We start from the raw sequence: 26,587 nt of genomic DNA on the forward strand, positions 1-26,587 counted from the left end.
TCGGAGTTGGTTATGGTTAGGGTTAAGTTAAGGTTAGGCATTATTTCGGAGTTGGTTAAGGTTAGGGTTAAGTTAAGGTTAGGGAGGGTTAAGGTTAGGCATTATTTCGGAGTTGGTTAAGGTTAGGGTTAAGTTAAGGTTAGGGAGGGTTAAGGTTAGGCATTATTTCGGAGTTGGTTAAGGTTAGGGTTTGTCACAGAGAATGCCTGTCTGTCTTTCTTGACGTGGAGGATGCAGCCTATTTCCGCACTGCCGCTCTCTCGCGCTGCCGCGGTCACATGGGCGTCATGGCCAATCAGAGAAACGCGACGCACTCTTCGGCTGTGATAAATATAGACGCGTGGGGGACTGTGTGTATATGGGGGAAGGATATGCAACAAGAACAATTTCAATTGCCTTGTGTACATTGACAATAAGTGCTCACAGTGAACAAGGGTTGACAGTTGAAAGGTTCATACTGTATGTTGTTTTGTTATTATTATTCTGTAGTTTTCAATACTGCGTTCTACAAGTTAAAATGTCTGTGCTGGCTCTTCTTCTGAGGGTGAATCAGCGAGACGCGGAGCTCCATCTGACGTTCGAGTCTAACGCAACCATCAGGCCAAACCTTCAGAACACATCTGCCACAATTAAGGACCTACTAAATGAAGTCTGCCATATTGTTTTTTCCGCCATTTCTATTTTCTTTTACACCAATACACGCCAAACTTGTCATATGTCATATGTTTGTCCTACTTTAGCGAGGATACCTGTCAAGTATTGAGTAATTTTGACTAATGGTGGCGCTGTTCTCACAAAATCTAAAACATGACCAGGAAGTGACATAAAATAACATATTCCTTTATTGATCCCCTTGGGGAAATCCAGGCGTCATTGCAGGGGGGGGGGTACAGGTATAGACCACTACACTTCCGCGTTACATTGAAATCAAGGAGGAGATTGCGGGGGGGTCAAATGAATGGATGTGGACGAGAGCCGTGATGGAAGTGGTTGCCGATACGGCTGTGGGGGTGCTAGAGACATGATCGAATAGACGTTTATGCGCCTCGCTCTCCTGAACACGGCGTGACCCATAACTAATCGATCAGAACTAAATCGGCAGAGAAAAAGCCCATTTTAAAGCACCTATTCCGCTTGGACATGCGCAGAGTGCCCATGGAGTCTGGACGACGCGAGATGACGCTCGAATGAATGTGGACCGTTCTATCAGAGGGGGGAGCTTCGGTGGCCAGCCGAACAGGATAATGAAAAAATGATCCCACTAAATGGCCAGACGTGTCTTATGGCGACATCTACAATTACCTCATTGAGTCTCCAGGTAGACTAATGTTTATATTTAAGTGCAGCGGTCTGTAGCCACTTACATGACCATCGAAGCTCCCCCCTCTGATGGAACAGTCCACATTCATTCGAGCGTCATCTCGCGTCGTCCAGACTCCATGGGCACTCTGCGCATGTCCATGCGGAATAGGTGCTTTAAAATGGGCTTTTTCTCTGCCGATTTAGTTCTGATCGATTAGTTATGGGTCACGCCGTGTTCAGGAGAGCGAGGCGCATAAACGTCTATTCGATCATGTCTCTAGCACCCCCACAGCCGTATCGGCAACCACTTACATCACGGCTCTCGTCCACATTCATTCATATGCACCCCCCGCAATCTCCTCCCTGATTTCAGAATCCCGGAAGTGTTACGGTGGTCTATGGGCAGGGTAATAGTAGAAAGACATAAATATAGGTAGTAGAACTAGATGTAAATATACAAATATGAGAAAAATAAACAGTGTAAACAAAGGTGTAGATGAGGGTCTGTATGCCCTATTGGTTAAACATGTGAAAACATTGTCCAACTTTAACTGACCAATTTCAGCATTCCTAGCAGGCAACCCATTTGTACACACATCACATTCCTAGCAGGCAACACATCGGTAAACACATCACATTCCGAAGGCAACACATCTGTACTGCTGTCACATCTGTACTGCTAATTTAGTTTGACAACACTGAGTATTGTATTGATCTGTTGAGTGAGACCAAGTCCAGAGTGTATCTTGTCAGAGTCAAGACCAGAGTGTATTAAGTCTGAGTCAAGACCAGAGTGTATCTTGTCAGAGTCAAGACCAGAGTGTATTAAGTCTGAGTCAAGACCAGAGTGTATTAAGTCTGAGTCAAGACCAGAGTGTATCTTGTCAGAGTCAAGACCAGAGTGTATTAAGTCTGAGTCAAGACCAGAGTGTATCTAGTCTGAGTCAAGACCAGAGTGTATTAAGTCAGAGTCAAGACCAGAGTGTAGCTAGTCTGAGTCAAGACCAGAGTGTATTAAGTCTGAGTCAAGACCAGAGTGTATTAAGTCTGAGTCAAGACCAGAGTGTATTAAGTCTGAGTCAAGACCAGAGTGTATCTAGTCTGAGTCAAGACCAGAGTGTATTAAGTCTGAGTCAAGACCAGAGTGTATTAAGTCTGAGTCAAGACCAGAGTGTATTAAGTCTGAGTCAAGACCAGAGTGTATTAAGTCAAGACCAAGACCAGTCAAATACAAACCAGTGTATCAAGTAAAATAGGCTACACTCAAATGTTCTTAAAAAATATATATATATTCTCCCCACTTTAGTTGTTATGGTAACCCTTCAGTTACTTACTTACCCCTGTGTGTATCATGGTCCTGATCGTTGCACCACGTCTGTTTGCCATTCATGACGTCTCCTAAATAATTAGGATTTACATGCCAGCCCGGCACCCCCCTTTCCCAGCACCACTGGGTGTTGGCACCCAGACTCTGCACGAGTGCAGATCTGGCCCATTCATGCGTACTATCGCATTCACACGCAATGATTAGCGTTTTGCATTAAAGGCGGTGATTTATATAAACAACAATAGTGTGATGATGAATGTGAGCAGGAAGGCTTCGTGTGTCAAAACAACAGGGGGGGGGGGAATACATTAGGAAGCAGGATGAACAATTATTATCACATTATTCTCAGAGACGTATTATGCAAAAACAAATAGGATGGACATGTTGACACATGTCAGAGACGGAGACTGATGTGGCTCCACCACAGTCAGGACAGCTGAAACCATCACAAAGGTACACCATGCCAATGTTCATGCTTTATTTGTTTTAAATTAGACGATTTACAAATGTGTCCATTGGAAATACATTGCAATTTCAAGCGAGGTGGACCAGCCTGAAACAACAATGACGTAACCACTACACCTCCCTATAAGCATAAAGTATAAAGATAATTGCTTTGCAAAAAAAGTATGCAGTCCTCAAGTTCAAGTTAAAAAAAAAATGCCGCTTTTCTGGGCGCATGTTAAGAGGTTACATTTGGGATATTGCAACCACTACAGAAAAATGTGAGTACACAAGTTCACGTTCAACTCAAGTTCAGACCTATGCTACTCTATTTCATTAGCACTAAAAGTGATTTACCTTTTTTGCATTAGTAACTTCAGAATGCTATCTTTCAAAAGAGACTATTATGCATGTGCTTTAATAAGCATAACGTATAAAGATAAGCTTTGCAAAAAAAGTATGCAGTCCTCAAGTTCAAGTAAAGAAAATGGCCGCTTTTCTGGGTGCATGAAGAGGTTAAAACAATAAGGCATCTTTGAGTAAACTTTGAGTAGAGATTCAAGATTCAAGAGATTTATTCATCATACATACACAAGACATATAGTGGTATGAAGGTGGCCATGCCCGCTTCGATTGTGCAAAGTATCATTAAGTATCTCGAGGCTGGGCCAGCATGTCCTCTTTTTTGGAAATCAAAATATGGTCACCCTAATGCAGGGGTCAGCAACCTTTACTATCTGCAACCCCCCCCCCCCACAAAATAAAATTCCTCTGGAGCCGCAAAACCAATTTACCCTTAAAATGAAGATAACACAGTGTATAACATTTTATATATATAGTTATCCCCAAGCATACCCCACATTTTGCATAAAATGCCTGACAATTGCATACCCAAAGTAATTTGCGATTTATTATACTTTATACTTATAACACACAGTTTGTTGCATTCATGGAATTATAAAGCAACAAAAAGAAACTGTTTGACTTTTTATTGCCGCTTTTACCTGTTATAACAAAGGAAAACCTCAAACTCTTATGAAGAGGAGAAAAAAGACTGGCTGTGTAGACCTATTTTTAAATAAAACACAGAAGAGGAGACAAAACACTGGTGTCTGTAGACCGACTTTGAAATAAAACCCTGAACTATTCAGGTATATTTGAGTCTTTCCCTTATTTGTGGAACATTTATGAAATAAAAAGTAGTCCACTTGAAAAAAGAATACCATGTGTAGACCTACTTTGAAATAAAACCCTGAACTATGCAGCTTTATTTGAGCCCTTCCCTTATTTGTGGAAAATCTATAAAATAAAAATAATTCTTTTTGTTGTTTGCAAATTTCTCACCACATATCAGGCATGCAGGTAAGCCTGCATCGTTAGTCGTGAAAGCAAATGTATCTGTCCACGCTGAATTAAACACTCTATTTTCCTCAGACTTTCCTTTTTTTGGATTTATCCATGGTTAGCTTACTGGGGCGTCAGAAACTCAATTAGCCACAGATTACCACTTGCAGACGGCAGGGAGAGGCGCGGGTGTGACGTACCGTTTGAGTTGATGAAATATTTGTTCATTTCAGTGTCACAGTATGACATCGATCTCCAAAATAAGAGATAAAAAAAAGAAAAGGTAAACATATATTATTTTTTTGCCAGGGAGCCGCAGCTGATTGGCTAAAGAGCCGCATGCGGCTCCGGAGCCGCAGATTGCCGACCCGTCAGATCAGATTCCATGTGATTTGTGCTGTTCACAAAGTCAGATCTGAGTCACATTATGAGAAAAAAAATATGTCTTTGGGCCTGTGGTGTATTTTTGTAGACAACTCATATTTGACTATGCTGTTTTTTTTGCCTGGTCATTAAAGATGAGTAGCTCTGTGGAGTAAGTGTCTCTCTCTCTGCAGACTTAGCTGCAACAAGGCCCCAGAACCCCAGAGTTCTCCATGGGGAATGTTGCACTTGTCTTAAAGAGATGGATGATATAGTCAATACGTGACCTTTCAACATTTCCCCTAGGTATTTGCCCACTACTGGAATAAGATAAGTTCTCACCGCAGTGACCTTTGAACCGGCGCAGCTGTAACTACAGTAAGGCCAGACGCTGTGTCTACAGGAACAAATAACTCAAGGAGTTGTCTTACATTGTGACGCTATCCAAAAGTACACAAATAGGACCATGTTCTTGTAAGAGTTCAGTTCACATTCTAGGGACGGTTCAGAATTTGCCTGTGTTGTGACCTCAATCTTTTTCTGCAGACATTATTAAGATGCCTGTATATTTTTCCTCTTCTTCAAAATATACTACAGGCCACTTTCATCTGGAGTCTGAACGTAGCCTAAAAGGATGAAACAAGATAGAATGAGGTGGATTCTGTTTTTCGGGTGGATGTACAGTACACGTCATGTCGGGTGCCATTCCCTCGTTATAGACGGCTCTTTGAAAGTGTCACCGAAACGGATGAAGTCCACATCTCCAGGCGGAACGTCATCCTTCGGGACGACCGTCATTATGGACACAGTCAGCGCAGTGTCCCCATGCACGGTGTAAGGAGGACACTATACTGAGTCTACACTACTGTTGCTCATCCAGAACGCCAAGGTTCAGTGGGCATTCAGCAAGGGCATGTCTTGTGTTTGTATCCGAAATGAGAGCTTCGTGAAATTATGCATCGCTGCACTTTGACATCTTGTCACAGGCTGTATGGTGACCTGGATATCTGTGCGTGCGTGCGTGCGTGCATGTGCACGTGCACGACGTGCCTAAATGTCTAAATGTGAAACCGCGTTGAAACAAATCTAATTATTTGAATCGAATCTTAGGGATTGATTGATTGATTGAAAATTGTATTGCAGAATGGGTACAATACAGTACGGCTCAATACACACAATGTATTGGTGGGGTGGAGGGGGGGTGTTGGTTAGGTGGGGTGGGGTGGGGGGGGGGGAACTACATTGGAGGTGGTTGGGTAGGCGGTGGGGGAGGGGGGGGGTAACTATGTGTGGGTATGTGTGATTTAATTGGTGGATTGAAATGAAGCATTTACATTGTGCGTGTGTTCTTGTGTGTGTGTGTGTGACAGCTTGTCTGTCTGTGTTTGTGTGACAGCCTGTCTCTGTGTGTGTGTGTGTGTGTGTGTGTGTGTGTGTGTGTGCGTGCATGGGACTGTGTTCTTGGTCACACTCCCCACGGTGGTCTATGTAGTGGGGGTTTGTGAGGTCTGGGACGTGCGCCAGCTGGACCCTCCATTCTCCTGGGTGTTGGGATAAAGTTGGTCAGAGAGAAAGACCAACAGCTTGTCCAGCTTGTCCTTCAACCCCAATCCCCCAGTCGTCCCCAGTGGTCCCCGCCCCGGTCCACCCCAGTCGTCCCCGGTCCACCCCAGTCGTGCACAGAGGAAAAACACGCCGAGAATAACTTGTCCCCATTAAAGACCCAATCTGTAAAACCATATAAATATTCAGATAAATAACTGAAGAGTTTGAGTTGTAGATGGAGAATAAATAGTATTTTTCTCAACCAATCACAACAGGAAATATTGGTCTGTTTTACCAGCGAGGAGTTTCACTGGGAGAGTGTGACGTGTGCGGAGGTTCACGCTATCTCCCCCAGATCCCCTCCCTGCTGATCAGGCGCCCCGGTCGACCAGTAGGAGTCGCTATTGCAACAACAAGGACATCCCACCCGCGAAAATGGACAATTATTGTGTTCGTAGGGACGACTGACCAAGCCGGAGGTACCGCTGCCAAGAATTGAACCCCGGGTCTACTGGGGCTGTAGGCGAGTGCTTAGACCTCTGTAGAAGCGTGTGGTTGGGGGAGCACCAATCAAAAGGCATCTACAGGAAGAAGCGTGTGGAGAGGAGAATGCAATTAATTAACCGAAAATCTTAAAGGAACAGAGCGAGTGGGTGAGCAGCGGGCAAAACCTCACACCCAGCCTCTCCAGTGTTTAGACCTCTACACTACCTCTACACTACCCAGCCTCTCCAGTGTTTAGACCTCTACACTACCCAGCCTCTCCAGTGTTTAGACCTCTACACTACCCAGCCTCTCCAGTGTTTAGACCTCTACACTACCTCTACACTACCCAGCCTCTCCAGTGTTTAGACCTCTACACTACCCAGCCTCTCCAGTGTTTAGACCTCTACACTACCTCTACACTACCCAGCCTCTCCAGTGTTTAGACATGTACACTACCCAGTGTTATGGTTTGACACCGACCCCAAACGCAAACGGCACAGAGAGAGTAGTTTCAGAGTTAGCCAAAATCTAGAGCTTGTTTATTTCACAGAGTAACAGAAAGAACTTGGTTGAGAACAGAAACAAACTGGGAAACAAGCATGTGAGGAATGTTGCTGCTCTGCAGCTTCTCCCGGGGGGGTTACGTTTGAGGAATCTGTCCGTGACGTCAGAGCCGCTCTGCAGAATCCTCCCGGCAGTACTCCGAGGTGGTAGCGGAACAGGGAGAGAGAGAGAGCGGGTTAGCTCAGTGAACAGTTGGGAACTGACAGGTGACAGGTGAAGTGACTTGTCCCAAACAGAATAATCCAAGTGACAGAATCTTCGGTGTGAAACACACAGTGAGCAATGTCCAAACAATAAATCCAAGTGACAGAATCTTCGGTGTGAGACACACAGTGAGCAATGTCCAAACAATAATGAATCCAAGTGAATATCCAAAACAGGCAAAAAGGGTGAGAGACAGTCTGAACGAAAAACAGGATCTCTTCAGTGCATTACACACATGAAAAATGATAGAGTCAAAAGAACTGTCTTGCAAAAACTCACCAGAGCGTTGTGCGTGGAGCGAGCAGATCAAACAGGGCGAGCGCTTCGTAACGGGGAACGGGTTGTCCAAACGGAATACTCCTCGAGAGTCCTGGGAGGCAAAGCACAGGGAAAAGCAGGCGACGGAAGGAACGGCAAATGCAGAGAATATATCAGAACGATCCAACAACACTAAATGGGGAATCCGGGTATATAAAGCAAAAGGGATGCTTAATGACAAGCTGTGACAGCTGCGGGATGAGATTGACAAGCGTGTGGTTGGGGGAGCACCAATCAAAAGGCATCTACAGGAAGAAGCGTGTGGAGAGGAGAATGCAATTAATTAACCGAAAATCTTAAAGGAACAGAGCGAGTGGGTGAGCAGCGGGCAAAACCTCACAGTACCCCCCCCTCCACGGGAGCCACCCGGCGACCAGGCCGACCCGGCTCGCCCGGATGGGCACGATGGAAGTCCGTGATCAGGCCGGGATCCACGGTGAGCTGTCGGGAGACCCAGCTCCGTTCCTCCGGGCCGTAACCCTCCCAGTCCACCAGGTACTGGAACCCCCGACCCCGCCGTCGAACGCCCATCAACCGGCGGACCTGCCACTGGGGGTGACCGTCCACCATCTCGGGAGGTGGAGGATCAGGAGCTGGAGGCATCAGGGGACTAAGGGAGACAGGCTTAACCCGGGACACATGGAAAACGGGGTGAATGTGCATGGACGCAGGAAGTTCTAGACGCAGAGCCGCCGGACTGAGTACCTTCAGAACCTCGAAAGGTCCGACGAACCGGGGGTTAAGTTTCTTGGCCGAGGACCGAAGCGGGAGGTCCCTCGCGGAAAGCCACACCCTCTGCCCAGGGTGGTACGTCGGCGCAGGAACCCGGCGCCGGTCAGCCCCACGACAGGCGCGCTCAGATGTCCGGAGCAGCGCGGTCCTGGTGATCTCCCAGACCCGTCGGCAGCGGTCGAGGTGGTCCTGCACGGAGGGAACTGCCACCTCCGTCTCCTGTGCGGGGAAAAGAGGGGGTTGGTAGCCCAGGGACACCTCAAAAGGTGAGAGGCCGGTGGCGGAACTGACCATGGAGTTGATGGAGTACTCGACCCAGGGAAGGAATCGGCTCCAAGAAGCTGGTCTCTCGGCAGCCACACACCGAAGAGCAGACTCCACGCTCTGGTTCATCCTCTCCGTTTGTCCGTTAGTCTGGGGATGATAACCAGAGGAAAGACTGACCGTCGCCCCCAATCCCTTGCAAAAAGCCTGCCATACCTGGGAGGTGAACTGGGGCCCCCGGTCCGAGACGATGTCCTGGGGAAAACCATGAAGGCGGAACACGTGGTGAGTAAGGAGGTCCGCCGTCTCGGCCGCTGAGGGAAGCTTGGAAAGGGCCACGAGGTGAACCCCCTTGCTGAACCGATCCACCACGGTCAGAAGGCAAGTGTTCCCCTGGGAGGAGGGAAGACCTGTGACGAAGTCCAGCGCCACATGTGACCAAGGACGGCTCGGAACGGGAAGTGGCTATAACAGCCCGGAGGGTGCCTGGTGGGAGGCCTTGCTGCGGGCGCAGACCGCGCAGGCCAATACGAACTCCTTGACGTCGTTCCTCATGGTGGGCCACCAGAATCGACGAGCCAGGAAGGAGAACGTGCGATGAACGCCCGGGTGGCAGGCGAACCGGCTAGTATGGCCCCACTGCAGGACCCGGGACCGGACAGAGTCGGGGACGAAGAGACGATGAATCGGTACGTTGCTTGGAGCGCGATGGAAGTGTAGGGCACGCCTTACCACCCCCTCGATGCCCAAGGTGACGGCTCCTACCACCCTGGCCTCCGGGAGGATGGGAGTCGGGTCCTCAGTGGGTGGAGCCCCCTTGGAGTGTAACCGGGACAGGGAGTCGGCCTTCGTGTTGCGGGAACCAGGACGAAAAGTCAGCGAGAAGTCGAACCGACTGAGGAAGCTGGCCCATCTCGCCTGCCGACCGTTGAGGCGCTTGGAAGCGCGGATGTACGTCAGGTTCTTGTGGTCCGTCCAGATGGTAAATGGCTCCTCGGCCCCCTCAAGCCAATGACGCCACTCCTCCAAAGCAGCCACGACCGCCAGCAGCTCCCGATTGCCGATGTCGTAGTTCCTCTCAGCAGGGAGGAACCGATGCGAGTAGAAGGCGCACGGATGTACCTTCTGGTCCGTTGCCAAACGCTGGGATAAGACAGCCCCCAGTCCAGTATCCGAGGCGTCCACCTCAACGATGAACTGTCTCTTGGGGTCAGGGTGGAGCAAGATCGGGGCGGAAGTGAACCTCTTCTTGAGGGAGCGGAACGCAGCACACGCCGCTGGGGACCAGTCGAACGGCAGGGCGGGAGAGGTCAGTCTGGTAAGTGGTTCCGCCACTTGACTGTAATTCCGGATGAACCTCCGGTAGAAGTTGGCGAACCCGAGGAAACTCTGTAACTCCTTCCGAGAGGTGGGTTCAGGCCATTCCTCCACTGCTTGGATCTTGCGAGGATCCGCTCGGGTCAAGCCCTTCTCCACGATGAAGCCCAGGTAGTCGACGGAGTCGGAGTGGAAACGGCACTTCTCCGCCTTGACGAAGAGCCGATTGTGGAGGAGGCGCTCCAGCACACGGCGGACATGCTGGATGTGCTCCTCGAGGGTCTTGGAGAAGATGAGGATGTCGTCCAGGTACACCACCACAAACTCCTCCAGCATGTCACGAAGGACGTCGTTCATGAGCGCCTGGAATACCGCCGGGGCGTTGGTGAGGCCGAACGGCATCACCAGGTACTCGTAGTGGCCCCTGGGGGTCTTGAAGGCGGTCTTCCATTCATCGCCCTCACGGATACGGACTAGATGGTAGGCACTCCGGAGGTCCAGCTTGGTAAAGACGGTAACCTGGGTGAGAGGCTCGAAGGTGGAGTTCATGAGAGGAAGAGGGTACTTGTTCTTGATGGTGATCTCGTTGAGCTGGCGATAGTCGATGCAGGGTCGAAGGTCCCCGTCCTTCTTCCCAACAAAGAAGAAACCGGCCGCCACCGGGGAGGAGGAAGGCCGAATGAGTCCTGCTTCCAAGGACTCAGAGATGTATTGATCCATCGCCGCCTTCTCCGGAACGGTCAGACTGTAGAGGCGGCTGCCGGGAAGGGGAGCCCCTTGGCGGAGGTCGATGGCACAGTCGTAAGGACGGTGGGGTGGAAGGGCCTGAGCCCTGGACTTACTGAAAACCTCCATGAGGTCGTGGTACTGGGGGGGTATGGTCGAGAAGTCTGGAGGCGGCTCACCAACGGACCTCCGGGGCGGGGGACAGGACGCCGCCTGTAGACACTGGGCGTGACAGGAGGAGCTCCAGCCCTTGATGGTACCGGAGGACCAGGCGATGTGGGGCTCGTGCAGCGCGAGCCAGGGCCGACCCAGGACTACCGGGACGAGAGGGGATCTGGTGATAAGGAACTGGATTCTCTCAACGTGGTTTCCAGCGATGGTCAGCATGACAGGGCAGGTGCGTTGAGAGATGTCGGCCAGGCGGTGTTGGTCCAATGCGAATATCTCCAAAGGCCTCACTAGGTCCTCAAGTGGAATGTTGGCCTGGGTAGCAAACTCGAAGTCGAGGAAACTCTCGTCTGCCCCCGAGTCAATGAGTGCCTCCACCGTGGCCCGTTGGTCCGCCCAGGCCAGGGTGACGCTCATCAGATGGCCAGGTGGTGCACGGCTCTGGGAATGAGAAAATCGGCTCACCAGGATCTCCCGGGGTCTCGGCGAGCCTGGTCTTTTGGCCGGGTGGGGCAGTTGGCGATTCGGTGTCCCTCCCGACCGCAGTCGAGGCAGAGACCGGACCTGAACCTCGCCTCACGTTCAGCTTGGCTCAGATGAGAGCGTCCCAGCTGCATGGGTTCCTCCTCGGGAACCGAACGGGAGGGGAAGCTACCACCAGTCGTGTTGGGGGCAGGGCGACCAGCAGTAACGTCACGAGTACGGGGGGTCCGGAGTCCCTCAGGAGGTCCCTGTCGGGCTCTCTCACGTCTTCTCTCCTGGAGGCGTCCGTCGATGCGAATGGCGAGGCTGAACAGGTCCTCGAGGGAATCAGGTTCCTCCCGGGTCGCGAGCTGGTCCCTGACTGCGTCACTGAGCCCCCTCACGAAGGTAAGACGAAGTGCTTGGTCGTTCCAACCGCTCTCCACCGCCGCCAGTCTGAACTCCAGCACGTAGTCGGTAACCCCGCCGCTGCCCTGCCGGAAGGTACCCAACCGGGCTCCAGGGTCCAGACCACGGGCTGGATTGTGGAACACCCTGCGGAGCTCAGCCACGAAGTCTGGATAGGAGAAACAGAAGTCTGCCTCCATTGCCCAGGAGGAAGTGACCCACTGGGCTGCCCGGCCTGAGAGCAAGTTAGTCATATAGGCCACTTGGGCTCCTCTTGAAGTGAAACGACTGGGTTGATGACGAAAAACCAACTCACATTGCATGATGAATGTGGCACAATCCTCGGGGTTGCCGTCGAACAGCCGTGGTTCGGAGAGACGGGGTTCCCGAGGTGCGGGATCGGGAAGCGCGGGGCCTGCCAGGGCTGCGGGGGATGCTTCTGCCAAAGTTCCTGAAGGAAGTGGGGATACAAGCAAGGCGTTAACGGTGTCGTTCAGCGTGTGTAGATGGAGGAGAATACTTGATTGTTGTCCTGCCAGAGCGGCCAGGGACCCTTGAATAGGCTGGACCTGCTCCCTGAGTTCCTGTACAGCAGCCGCAGCCCTCTCTAGTTGGTGACTGTGATCCTTGGTTAACTCGATCTGGCCAGCTAGTGCTGTTCTGACTCTCTCTGTGTCGGCTGGGGTCGTCATATTGGTTGGATCGTAATGTTATGGTTTGACACCGACCCCAAACGCAAACGGCACAGAGAGAGTAGTTTCAGAGTTAGCCAAAATCTAGGGCTTGTTTATTTCACAGAGTAACAGAAAGAACTTGGTTGAGAACAGAAACAAACTGGGAAACAAGCATGTGAGGAATGTTGCTGCTCTGCAGCTTCTCCCGGGGGGGTTACGCTTGAGGAATCTGTCCGTGACGTCAGAGCCGCTCTGCAGAATCCTCCCGGCAGTACTCCGAGGTGGTAGCGGAACAGGGAGAGAGAGAGAGCGGGTTAGCTCAGTGAACAGTTGGGAACTGACAGGTGACAGGTGAAGTGACTTGTCCCAAACAGAATAATCCAAGTGACAGAATCTTCGGTGTGAAACACACAGTGAGCAATGTCCAAACAATAAATCCAAGTGACAGAATCTTCGGTGTGAGACACACAGTGAGCAATGTCCAAACAATAATGAATCCAAGTGAATATCCAAAACAGGCAAAAAGGGTGAGAGACAGTCTGAACGAAAAACAGGATCTCTTCAGTGCATTACACACACGAAAAATGATAGAGTCAAAAGAACTGTCTTGCAAAAACTCACCAGAGCGCTGTGCGTGGAGCGAGCAGATCAAACAGGGCGAGCGCTTCGTAACGGGGAACGGGTTGTCCAAACGGAATACTCCTCGAGAGTCCTGGGAGGCAAAGCACAGGGAAAAGCAGGCGACGGAAGGAACGGCAAATGCAGAGAATATATCAGAACGATCCAACAACACTAAATGGGGAATCCGGGTATATAAAGCAAAAGGGATGCTTAATGACAAGCTGTGACAGCTGCGGGATGAGATTGACAAGCGTGTGGTTGGGGGAGCACCAATCAAAAGGCATCTACAGGAAGAAGCGTGTGGAGAGGAGAATGCAATTAATTAACCGAAAATCTTAAAGGAACAGAGCGAGTGGGTGAGCAGCGGGCAAAACCTCACACCCAGCCTCTCCAGTGTTTAGACCTCTACACTACCTCTACACTACCCAGCCTCTCCAGTGTTTAGACCTCTACACTACCCAGCCTCTCCAGTGTTTAGACCTCTACACTACCCAGCCTCTCCAGTGTTTAGACCTCTACACTACCTCTACACTACCCAGCCTCTCCAGTGTTTAGACATGTACACTACCCAGCCTCTCCAGTGTTTAGACCTCTACACTACCCAGCTGCTCCAGTGTTTAGACATGTACACTACCCAGCCTCTCCAGTGTTTAGACCTCTACACTACCCAGCCTCTCCAGTGTTTAGACATCTACACTACCCAGTCGCTCCAGTGTTTAGACCTCTACACTACCTCTACACTACCTAGCCTCTCCAGTGTTTAGACCTCTACACTACCCAGCCGCTCCAGTGTTTAGACATGTACACTACCCAGCCTCTCCAGTGTTTAGACCTCTACACTACCCAGCCTCTCCAGTGTTTAGACCTCTACACTACCCAGCCTCTCCAGTGTTTAGACCTCTACACTACCCAGCCTCTCCAGTGTTTAGACCTCTACACTACCCAGCCTCTCCAGTGTTTAGACCTCTACACTACCCAGCCTCTCCAGTGCTTAGACCTCTACACTACCCAGCCACTCCAGTGTTAAGACCTCTACACTACCCAGCCTCTCCAGTGTATAGACCTCTACACTACCCAGCCTCTCCAGTGTTTAGACCTCTACACTACCTATCCTCTCCAGTGTTTAGACCTCTACACTACCCAGCCACTCCAGTGCTTAAACCTCTCTACACTACCCAGCCGCTCCAGTGTTTAGACCTCTACACTACCTCTACACTACCTATCCTCTCCAGTGTTTAGACCTCTACACTACCCAGCCACTCCAGTGCTTAAACCTCTCTACACTACCCAGCCGCTCCAGTGTTTAGACCTCTACACTACCCAGCCGCTCCAGTGTTTATACCTCTACACTACCCAGCCGCTCCAGTGTTTAGACCTCTACACTACCCAGCCTCTCCAGTGTTTAGACCTCTACACTACCCAGCCTCTCCAGTGTTTAGACCTCTACACTACCCAGCCTCTCCAGTGTTTAGACCTCTACACTACCCAGCCTCTCCAGTGTTTAGACCTCTACACTACCCAGCCTCTCCAGTGTTTAGACCTCTACACTACCCAGCCTCTCCAGTGTTTAGACCTCTACACTACCCAGCCTCTCCAGTGTTTAGACCTCTACACTACCCAGCCTCTCCAGTGATTAGACCTCTACACTACCCAGCCTCTCCAGTGTTTAGACCTCTACACTACCCAGCCTCTCCAGTGTTTAGACCTCTACAGTACCCAGCCTCTCCAGTGTTTAGACCTCTACACTACCCAGCCTCTCCAGTGTTTAGACCTCTACACTACCCAGCCTCTCCAGTGTTTAGACCTCTACACTACCCAGCCTCTCCAGTGTTTAGACCTCTACACTACCCAGCCTCTCCAGTGATTAGACCTCTACACTACCCAGCCTCTCCAGTGTTTAGACCTCTACACTACACAGCCTCTCCAGTGTTTAGACCTCTACACTACACAGCCTCTCCAGTGTTTAGACCTCTACACTACACAGCCTCTCCAGTGTTTAGACCTCTACACTACCCAGCCTCTCCAGTGCTTAGACCTCTACACTACCTCTACACTACCTAGCCACTCCAGTGCTTAGACCTCTACTACCCAGCCATTATACTGTAACATGTTTACAGTAGGAATCAATGGAGACATGGGATCATAAAACTCCACCATTTGGACATGTGCCCGTTTAAATAGGCCAACAAATCGGTCTCTTAACACATGGCACAGTCTCGTATCCATGGTGAGAGGAGATTTAAACCCACCCTGTGCCTCGTGAAATGTCAATAGATTAATAAATAATGTGTGTGTGTGTGTGTGTGTGTGTGTGTGTGTGTGTGTGTGTGTGTGTGTGTGTGTGTGTGTGTGTGTGTGTGTGTGTGTGTGTGTGTGTGTGTGCGTGTGCGTGTGCGTGTGCGTGTGTGTGTGTGTGTGTGTGTGTGTGTGCTTACTGGCTGGGGTTCAGGCTCAGTGGCCCTGAGGTTGGAGTGTGCTGTACTTTCACGGAGGAGTCATACGGGGGGAGTGGCCTATTTCTAAAGCCACTCGACTGAAGAATTCATGTCGCTGTTGCTCAAGCCATGATGTCACACAAGCTTTTGGGAACCATTTTGGGGTTTCGAGTCCCAACCCAGTGTTTGGGTTTCCGAGTCATTCTTCCCTTCATACAGAAATCCCAGTAATTATTTTTCATAATTGTTTATGGTTAAAAATGAAATGAAAATGAAATCAAAAGTCACCACAATCAACTAAAGATGCCAGTATGTGTTACTTGTTTTCTGAAATGTGTGATATAATACAGTGAAGAAGTCCCCCTCTTCCCCTCTAGGGGGAGACAGTGGCTCGGGAGGTAGAGCAAGCTGTACTGTATTGTACCCATTCTGCAATCTGTTAATAAAGTTTTCAATCAATCAATCAATCAATTGATTTTTTTTTTTTTTATTGATATTTTTTTTTTTGCGAGGCCCCCCTTCCCGCGAGGCCCTTTTTCATCACAGACCTAAAATCTAGTTTTGCTTATATGCTTATATATTTCACATTAGACACGTTTGTAGAATGTGTCTGACTTGTTCCTGCCTCTGCGGCTCTGCAGACTGCAGTGTTCCGGTTTCTGCGGCTCTGCTGCTCTACAGATTTTAGGATAGTGTTTCCGGGCTCTTCTCGGACCCACGAGGTACAGGGATCTAATTCAGCGCTATTCAGAGGAGCGAGTGGATGTCTTTTCAAAAGCAGCATGGATCAGAAGAAATTACACCGTGGGCCAAGAAAGTCTTCTTCCAACTTTACCATTGATACTGCGTTATGGTGAGTTCATGCAACCTATTATATTCCCGCCGTGGATCTCTCTCTCTCTCTCTGGAGCCAAACTGGTCGACTAGCTGTTGTAGTATGGAGTTAGTAGCTAACGGTGTGTGGCCTGGTGTCAGCGCCTGTATTGCTTTTCTCATGTTGTAGTTTCAGTGGTAGCCGCATAGCTTGCTTCTGCGTTAGCTAATGGTTAGCGATAGCCGGGTTGAGCTAACTGTTAGCCAGTTAGCTGTTTAGCTACGACGTTAGCTGCCGGCTGCGCACGTTAGTTTGATGCTATCAGTTAGCCTAGGCTAGAGTTAGCTGTTAGCTTGTGCTACGACCATTGACATTAGCCGTGAGAATAGCAGGGGGTTCTGGCACTCTGACTACGACATCATCTTTGACAGAAGATGTAGTCGGGCCTGCACCATGACAAGGCTCCAGCCATAGCATAGCTTATTTTTGTCCCGCCAGCGAGAGGCCTTTCGTCAACGTGGAGACCTGTGTTGCGGCCTTTCGCCCTGCGTTCCTTGGTGCAGGTAAGATGAATGAAAATGTAATGACATTACCCCACTCTTCCTTCCTTCCCCTCCCGAATGTTTTGTTAATAACGATGTTTTTTTCCAGGCAAAACATATGCTACTTCACAACATTTGGAGATACGACATGTGCTGTGTGTGAATGTCTTGGTCGTTTGTGTAGCTTGGGTAGCGTTGGGCCGTTGGCCAAAGCTGTGTGTGGCCTGGTGTCACAGTACCTGGCTAGCCTATTTAGCTGATGTCGGCCATTGGCTCCTTGCTGCTTTGTTTTCTCTGGTATAGACCCTCTTCTCTTTGGATTTAAGTGTTGATCTTTGTCCTTTTGGATCTCTCATACATGCTCTCTCTCTAACACACACACACACGACAAACACACATGCTCTCTCTCTCTCTCTCTCTCTCTCTCTTTCTAACACACACAGTCTGCCTATGGCGGCCTTTCTCGATGGCTAGGCTGTGCTCGCTGAGTCTGTACCTAGTCAAGGATCTTCAGTCACAGTGCTCAGGTATTCTGCCACTGTGTACTCTCTGTTTAGGGCCAAATAGCATTTCAATTTCTTTCCAATGTGTCTCTCTCTCTCTCTCTCTCTCTCTCTCTCTTTGGATTTAAGTGTTGATCTTTGTCCTTTTGGATCTCTCATACATGCTCTCTCTCTAACACACACGACAAACACACATGCTCTCTCTCTCTCTCTTTCTAACACACACAGTCTGCCTATGGCGGCCTTTCTCGATGGCTAGGCTGTGCTCGCTGAGTCTGTACCTAGTCAAGGATCTTCAGTCACAGTGCTCAGGTATTCTGCCACTGTGTACTCTCTGTTTAGGGCCAAATAGCATTTCAATTTCTTTCCAATGTGTCTCTCTCTCTCTCTCTCTCTCTCTGTACACTGTATATTGACTGTAGAACGGGAGCTCTCTCTCGCTCTCTCTCTTGCTATATGTTGACTGTATCATGCCCAGCCTCGGGCAGCGCTATTATTTAAGAATATGTTGACTGTATGAAAAAATATAATTTTTATTTTTTATTTTTTTTTACCTTTTGGGGGGGGGGGGGGCTCGCGTTTAAATCTTGCACAGGGCCTCGCATTTCTCCCAGGCGGCCCTGTGTGTGTGTGTGAATGTGTGAGTGAATGTGTGAGAGAATGTGTGAGTGAATGTGTGAGTGAATGTGTGAGAGAATGTCTGAGTGAATGTCTGAGTGAATGTGTGAGTGAATGTGTGAGTGAATGTGTGAGTGAATGTGTGAGTGAATGAGTGAGTGAATGTGTGAGTGAATGAATGACGTTTATTTTTCGGCCTTGTTTACAGACAAATCAAACACACCCTTGTGGACTTACAAAAGGAAAAGAAAAAAGAAAAGAAAAATCACAAATGTACATTCAAGGCAAGCTCACACACAAAATCCAAATTCAACGACCGAAAAAAAGGAATAGGCTGAAGCACATGCTTATTTTTGCCTATCCCTTACAAATTCTTAAAAACTAAATATATTGAAAGAAAAACGTAAAATATGCTGCAAGATATAAATTTGTTTAAGAAAAAACAAATGTTTGATGTTTTTACTCAAAACTGTACTCTGTACTGAATTATTTTATCCTTTAAGGCTTTTTTAAATCTCCCCTGAGAAGTACATGTGAATGGGTAAAATGTGAGGAACAAATAGTAAAGCGCTTTGGATAAAAGTGCTATATAAATGCACCATTTACCATTTAGACACTGTATGAAGGCACAATAGAGCAGCTTTTCAATAAAGTAAATGCTCCTCCGACATTAGCATGACATTTAAAGCTGCAGTAGGCAACTTTGGAGAAATTAGCAACAGTGAGTTTTACCTGCCTGGTAGAAATAGCCCATGCACTCCCAGAGCCACCTGCAGCTTTAAACTGAATATTTCACATGCCTTCAAGCAACATTGTACTTATTGTACTTATTTTATACCTATTCTTATGTCTGCATGTTTACGTTGCACTACTTTTATTGTGTTTTATACCTATTCTTATGTCTGCAATTCATGCATTGTTTTTTATTCTGTCAACTATATGCTATGTTAATTGTATACGAATTGTCGTAGTGTGGGGCACTCTGGACTGCGGTCCATGTATGAAAAGTGCTATATAGATATATAATATTTAATATGATTATATTGTAAAAAATATTATGCATTGAAATGTCTGTAAGTCTCGACGACATTGAAAATTAGGGTGACCTCAATTGTCCTTTCGAGAATAAATAAAGGTTTGAATTGAATTGAATTGAATATTTCCCAGCTTCTGATCTGCAGGTGGTTTTGCACACCGTGTCTACTTTTTGACAAGGAACATGATGGGGGTCTTCGTCAATGGTTGGTTATCTGATTGGTTATTTATGCAGGGAGCTGATTTCTCTGGTCAATCAGATGTCCTTTGCTAAAGATCTGTGGGAAACCTTTTTAGCACATGCCTGGGCTTGAGAAGTGATGCAGAGCTTTGCTCTATTTACTTCTACTGTGCGCTATTTATCTTAGCAAGCTGTACTTGCTAAGGGGAATGGAAAACTAGAAATCAAAGGAATTTAATTGAATTTAACATTAATTCATATTTACAAGTTACAAATAATCAGGTCACATTTGATAAAACGGTTTTACAAACAAACAAACAAAAAGTTTATTATGTCGATCATTGTCCTGTGATTTATCATAGATTTCTACTATTAATGTATTGTTTGTCTAGTTTTATGTTAAAAAAGAGAAAATAAAAAACATTTGTTAAAAAAAAAAATTGGTGAAATGATGTTGATGAAAAAAAGCAATACCTTGTCTTAATGAGACTGCTAACTGCTAACTTACATTGAGCTGTAATCAACACAACACACGGATTCGCCGGTGGCCATATTCAAACTCACTTACCCTCAATAACCGTCAAACTAAATGAATAATACACAAAACCGAGTTTTTGGTTGTGTGTGAGATCATGTGCAAAATAAATCAGCATCGTTTTCCGGTGAAGTGCCCCTTTAAACGTTCTTAGTATGTAACAAACCGCCAGACGTTGTGTATCTATGACAACAGAAACATGGCAGCCCCCATGAGACAGACGGCTTAAGAATTAGGCTACTTCATTTTTTTTTAATAAAAATCTGTTGTAAAACGGTGTTTTTTTATCACACGTGACATGATTATCTGACTTCTAAATATGAATAAATGTTGAACACTCCCTTTGATGTGTGATAGTGTTTAACTTCCCTTTAATTGTAATCCCACAGACACGACTGAATGGACCGTTGAGGTGCTGAAAAATGGAGTCTCATTGTGCTGCGTTGTGGCCATTTGGAAGCCTATATTGACAAAATGTCATGGGGGCGTTCGCATTGATCCCCTCCCCATCATGGTAAGACTGTTTCCACATTAGCCAGCTCCAAACAGCAGGTCGGTGGCCTGCAATTCTACACCGGACATTACGGACGTCTAGTTTCTGGCTGAAGGGGCACTAAAGGGAAAATATATACACACTTTCAATATATCATTTAAAGGTGCCGTAAGTGGCATTTTTGTGTTTCAATAGCTCTACATTCCGACAGCCGTCACTGGTATAGAGTTTTTGGTCCGTGACATGGGTTTCCCAGCCCCTCTGCGCTGTAGTACACAGAGAATACATTTCCTGGTGGTATCCCTGTTCCTACTTTATCCAGTCAGGAGAGAGACCCTACAGTAGATATTTTTTTTTACTAATTTCATGAAATCTTTGCCAAACCAAATTTGCTGGCAGATAATTTTACTTGTTTCAAGCATTAGCCTAAAACTAGTTTTTATTTCTTATTTTTGTCAGACCATTTTTGTAGTGCCTCCTGATTGAATGAAGTGAGAACGGAACATTTATTTTGTGTTTACTGCAGAGCGGAGGGACTGGGAGACCCATGTTACTGACCTGACACTCTATATCCGTGATGGCTGTCAGAATGTAGAGCTAGAGGCACCAGAGGGAGACCAGAAGTCTTTATATTCTATAAGGTGCAACCAGGCCCTGATAGGACAGGCCCTGTACCCGTCTCCCACAATGCCCCTACCCCCTATGCAGTGTGGAATTCCTAATATCTTTAAAGGGAAAGTCCACAGTAAAATTTAATTCACGTTGTTATTTATATTATATTTTACAGCGAAGGTTTGATTTGTGAATATGTTCAAGTTCAAGTTTGTTTATTAAATATCACAATAAAATACATGTACTTTACGGTGAAATGCTTGGTTCTGTATGAGCCCCTGAGAGTGTGCTTCATACAGTAAAAAAAAGTAAGGAAGGAAGTAAGTAAAAAGTTAATAAAAAAAAGTAAGTAAAGAGGAATATACAATATACATATATATTTTCTTTAAGTCTTTATTTGTCATGCAGATTAACACACACATGCGAGATGGGCGACACACAGGTCATGCACTGAGTCGCAGATGAAATGTCTCTGCACTTTTCCCGTCCCGTCGTCCTTCCCCCCCAAGGGCAGCCGGGAGCAGACACGGGCTACCAATCCAAGTGCTCCTGCCCGTCTTCGTTAAGGACGCCACAGTGTTAGCGATCTGTTGTTTTGCATGTTTTTCCATTGGTTTTATCTTATCGGGGGGGGACCCTTGAGAGCACGAGGAGAGAACATGCAAACTCCACACAGAAAGGCCTGGGAGATACCCCACCTGGGTACCTGGCATCATGGAAACCTGGACCCCAAGCGGGAATCGAACCCTGGACCTTCTTGATGTGAGGCGACAGTGTTAACCACTGCACCACGTGCCGCATATATACAATATACAATACAATATACAATCTAAAGTAGTAAAAATGAGTAAACAGTGAACACAGTGAGGTACAATGCAGAAAATGAGGTACAAAACGTTGAGGTAAGGTGCAATTGCAAATGAGGTATGAATGTAGTGCAAATCTCTTTAATAATAGATAAATATAATGTAGTGTTAGAGTGTCTAAAGTGAGTGTTAAGGTGAGTGTTTGTTTAAAAGTGAGTGTGTGCATGTGGATGTGTGTGCAATGAGTGTAGATGATGGATTGTTACATGGAGTCATTGAGAATCCTGATGGCCTGGGGATAGAAGCTCCTTCTGAGTCTCTCTGTACTGGCCATGAGACTCCGGTAGCGCTTGCCTGACCACAACAGTTCATAGAGGCAGTTGTTTGGGTGACTAGAGTCTTTGGTTATTCTCTTAGCCTTGGCCCTGCAACACTTGTTGTAAATGTCCTGGAGTGTGGGGAAGCCCACCTCCAATTGTGCGTTTGGCTGAACGTGCCACTCTCTGTAGTCTGCTGCGGTCGTGTGCGGTGCTATTCCCAAACCAGGAGGTAATGTTACCAGTCAGAATGCTCTCTATTGTGCATGAGTAGAAGTTCTTAAGGATCTTCTGACTCACTTTGAACTTCGTGCTTCGTTGCGTGCTCTCACCCCCTGGGGTCTTCCTGTCAGGAAGTCCAAGACCCACTGGCAGATGTCGTAGTTCAAGCCCAGGTCTCTGAGCTTGACTAGGAGCTTGGAGGGGACTATGGTATTGAATGCTGAGCTGTAGTCAATAAATTGCATTCTTACATAGTTCCCCTGCCTCTTGTCGAGGTGTTCTGATGTCCTTAAGTAGTGAGACTAGTGATGATGTCATCAAGAGATCAAACCTGGAGTTGCTAAATAGACAGTGGATAGTGGAACAACACATAGGGCACTTTGACAGTAACCGTGGTGATTTTACTGGGATATGAGGACACTTTGACAGTACCCATGGTGATTTTACTGTGATATGTGGACACTATGACAGCACCCATGGTGATTTTACTGTGATATGTGGACACTATGACAGCACCCATGGTGATTTTACTGGGATATGAGGACACTATGACAGTACCCATGGTGATTTTACTGGGATATGAGGACACTATGACAGTACCCATGGTGATTTTACTGGGATATGAGGACACTTTGACAGTACCCATGGTGATTTTACTGGGATATGAGGACACTATGACAGTACCCATGGTGATTTTACTGGGATATGAGGACACTATGACAGCACCCATGGTGATTTTACTGGGATATGAGGACACTATTCAGATTCAGATTCAGATTCAGATTCAGACAACTTTATTGATCCCCGTGGGGCAATTCATATTTGCAGCTTCACCACAAGCAACAAAGACAAACAAACAACAAAACATCTCAACGACAGCACGGAAAATAAAAAGAGAAACACTCCATGTGATACAATCCAGCAATAAAAGTAAAAGTAAAAACAGACAACCAAGTGCAAAAGGCTACTTAAAATGACTACTGTCTGTGTTTAAAAGTCTGATAGCCGAGGGGACAAAAGATTTGGCGTAGCGGTTGGTCCTACTTGGTGGGACGTCATAACTATGACAGCACCCATGGTGATTGTACTGGGATATGAGGACACTATGACAGTACCAATGGTGGTTTTACTGTGATATGGGTACATTTGCTGATTCAGAGCTGTAAGCCCTACATTAAAATAAAACACATTCTGATGTAATAACGTGAACAAAAAGTCTGTAACCCCTCAATGTTGGCCACTAATTCACTGTCAATGAACCATGTACAAGAAGTGGCACCTAATGACATCACAAATTCAAGTGTTGACTGATTTCCATCTTAGGGAGATAGTTGTCTATGTTTATAGATATTGATTTACCTGCCTCAGATCATTGAAATAGCATAATGTGTTTTCTGCTTCACGGTGCGGATTTCCCCTTTAAGGAAGTTCACTGAAGTTAGTTTTCTGTCCCCGTCCTTGGAAAGGTCTGGACACACAGCAGGTCACAGACACCTGGGCCGGCCAAAGTGGCCTGAGATTAATTATGGCAGCGGATATAATTTAGTTTTAGTCCTCTGACTAAGCGCCCCGGCTACATTGATCCATTGTGTCTGTCGGTCTACATCTATTTTTAGTATCGAGTATCGATATATAAGGATATTGTTGGACGGGAGGTGGTGATGTGTTCGTCTCCGCCAGGTTTGTGTCAGTTTTGACAGCATTTATTTTGACTGTGCATTTTATATTGTATTTTCTCTGCTGTATATGTATTGTTATATGTGTAGTACTGTTTAGAATAGAATAGAATAGAATAGAATATAATAGAATAGAATAGAATAGAATAGAATAGAATAGAAGTACTTTATTGACCCCGAGGGAAATTCAGCACTACAGATCGCTCACAATAAACATTTAGGTAGTCAAAAATCACAAATAATAATACAAATACAGTCATGGATATACTAAAACCTCTAAAATATGTATATACATTCTAAAATGTACAGCCAAAAATATACAGTAATATACAGTCAAATGTACACTAATTTCAGTACTATTCCTGTTTGTGTGAATTGCGCAAAATCTTGTGTTGTATTTTTTATTAGTATCGTATTTACAGTACTTTTGTACTTTGTGCAGCACTTTGGTCAACCTTGGTTGTTTTTGAATGTGCTGTATAAACAAATCTGACCTTGACCTTGACATAATTTGACGTTCATCCTCTGAACTTAGTTCGGAGAGACGTGGTTCTAGGAACAAGGTTCAGACCGTCTGTGTTCAGGTGCAACGTGTGAAGCTTCTACTACAGCCTAGGTTTTATTTAATAAAGCAATAGTTTAGACCAGGCATTCTCAAAGGCATTCTCTGAAACATTTTCTGTCGGCCCGTGGTGAGTTGGTAAAGTGTTAAAGTGTAAATAAATGCTGTATTTAACCCCTTAAGCCCGACGGGCCCTGTCCGAGATTTATTTCACGTCATAAATAGATAATAAATAGTACAAATACAGATAATCTTTTCAAATGTAGCCAAGAGTAAAGACCTAACCCTATCAAAACAGCAGTCAAAGTGTATATTTCCAGCACTACGTTTGTTTACCAATGATTTTAAGTGTTATTAGCTAAATATGAGTTCAAAAATATCTCTGCGCATTCTGGTGGAAACTGAGACTCTGCACAAACAGGAAGAGACTCGGCAGCAAACAGGAAGAGACTCTGCAGCAAACAGGAAGAGACTCTCCAACAAACAGGAAGAGACTCTGCAACAAACAGGAAGAGACTCTGCAGCAAACAGGAAGAGACTCTGCAGCAAACAGGAAGAGACTCTCCAACAAACAGGAAGAGACTCTGCAACAAACAGGAAGAGACTCTGCAGCAAACAGGAAGAGCTCCTGCAGCAAACAGGAAGAGACCCGGCAGCAAACAGGAAGAGACTCTGCAGCAAACAGGAAGAGACTCTGCAGCAAACAGGAAGAGACTCTGCAGCAAACAGGAAGAGACTCTGCAGCAGACAGGAAGAGACTCTGCAGCAAACAGGAAGAGACTCTGCAACAAACAGGAAGAGCTCCAGCAGCAAACAGGAAGAGACTCTGCAACAAACAGGAAGAGACTCGGCAGCAGACAGGAAGAGCTCCTTACAGAAAGAAACCTCTCAGTCAGAACAAGCCAGGCTGGAGTAATCCCTTCTTGGTTCTGGCACGGGGCTGCATGTGTAATTGCGGAGCTGAATGCTGGCTTTGTTGCTCATGTCTCCACTAGTTGCTACCCCCCTTGTACCCAGGGAAGACTAACATGCAGCCCCTGCGGTGCCACTCTTCAGATTTGGAAGGAAAACAGGGTTGTTTTGCAATAGTAGGTCATGTTTGGCCCCCTCACTGTCTGTCTCTGTGCTCTCTCTGTGCTCTCTCTGTGCTCTCTCTGTGCTCTCTCTGTGCTCTCTCTCTCTCTCTCTCTCTCTCTCTCTCTCTCTCTCTCTCTCTCTCTCTCTCTCTCTCTCTCTCTCTCTCTCTCTCTCTCCGCTCCATAGATAGAGGTGGCGTGTGAGTGGATTATGGTTTCTAACACACACGATACATAGCCTTCACTTATCTCTCTCTCTCTCTCTCTCTCTCTCTCTCTCTCTCTCTCTCTCTCTCTCTCTCTCTCTCTCTATCCACTCCATAGATAGAGGTGGGGTGTGAGTGGATTATGGCCAGTCCAGGCAGAACTGATGATACTTGCGTAGGTAGACTTTAACTTTCATGAGAGGAATGTCTGCAAGTTTGATATGGCAATATAATGCAGTATGGCTCTGATCATTTATATATTTACAGGTAAAAAGGATATATAAATGTTTTGAGCAATCGTCTGGTAATCCGGAGGTTCCCGGTTTGATTCCCGCTCCTCCCGGGCAGCGTGTCGAAGAGTCTTTGAGCAAGACACTTAACCCCTAATCGCCCCCGGCTCCTTGCGTGGTTGCCTCCGCCATCGGTCTGTGGAATGTGTGAGTGAATGGGTCAAATGTGATGAACAAATTCTAAAGCATTTTGGATAAAAGCTGCTATATAAATGCAGCCATTTATTTATTTACCATTTCATATTAGCTATATCTTTTGAGGGGGACAAATCTACCTGTTTTCAATATTGAATGGGGCATGTCTCCTGCAACCCCCCCCCCTAAAACTATGCCTATACTGTGATTTAGGCTCTGGTGCAGATGGTAGTCGCATAGAAATAAACCATAAAACTCAT

Source organism: Notolepis coatsorum, assembly GCF_963971535.1.
Source record: "Notolepis coatsorum genome assembly, chromosome: 8".
Classification (NCBI taxonomy): domain Eukaryota; kingdom Metazoa; phylum Chordata; class Actinopteri; order Aulopiformes; family Paralepididae; genus Notolepis; species Notolepis coatsorum.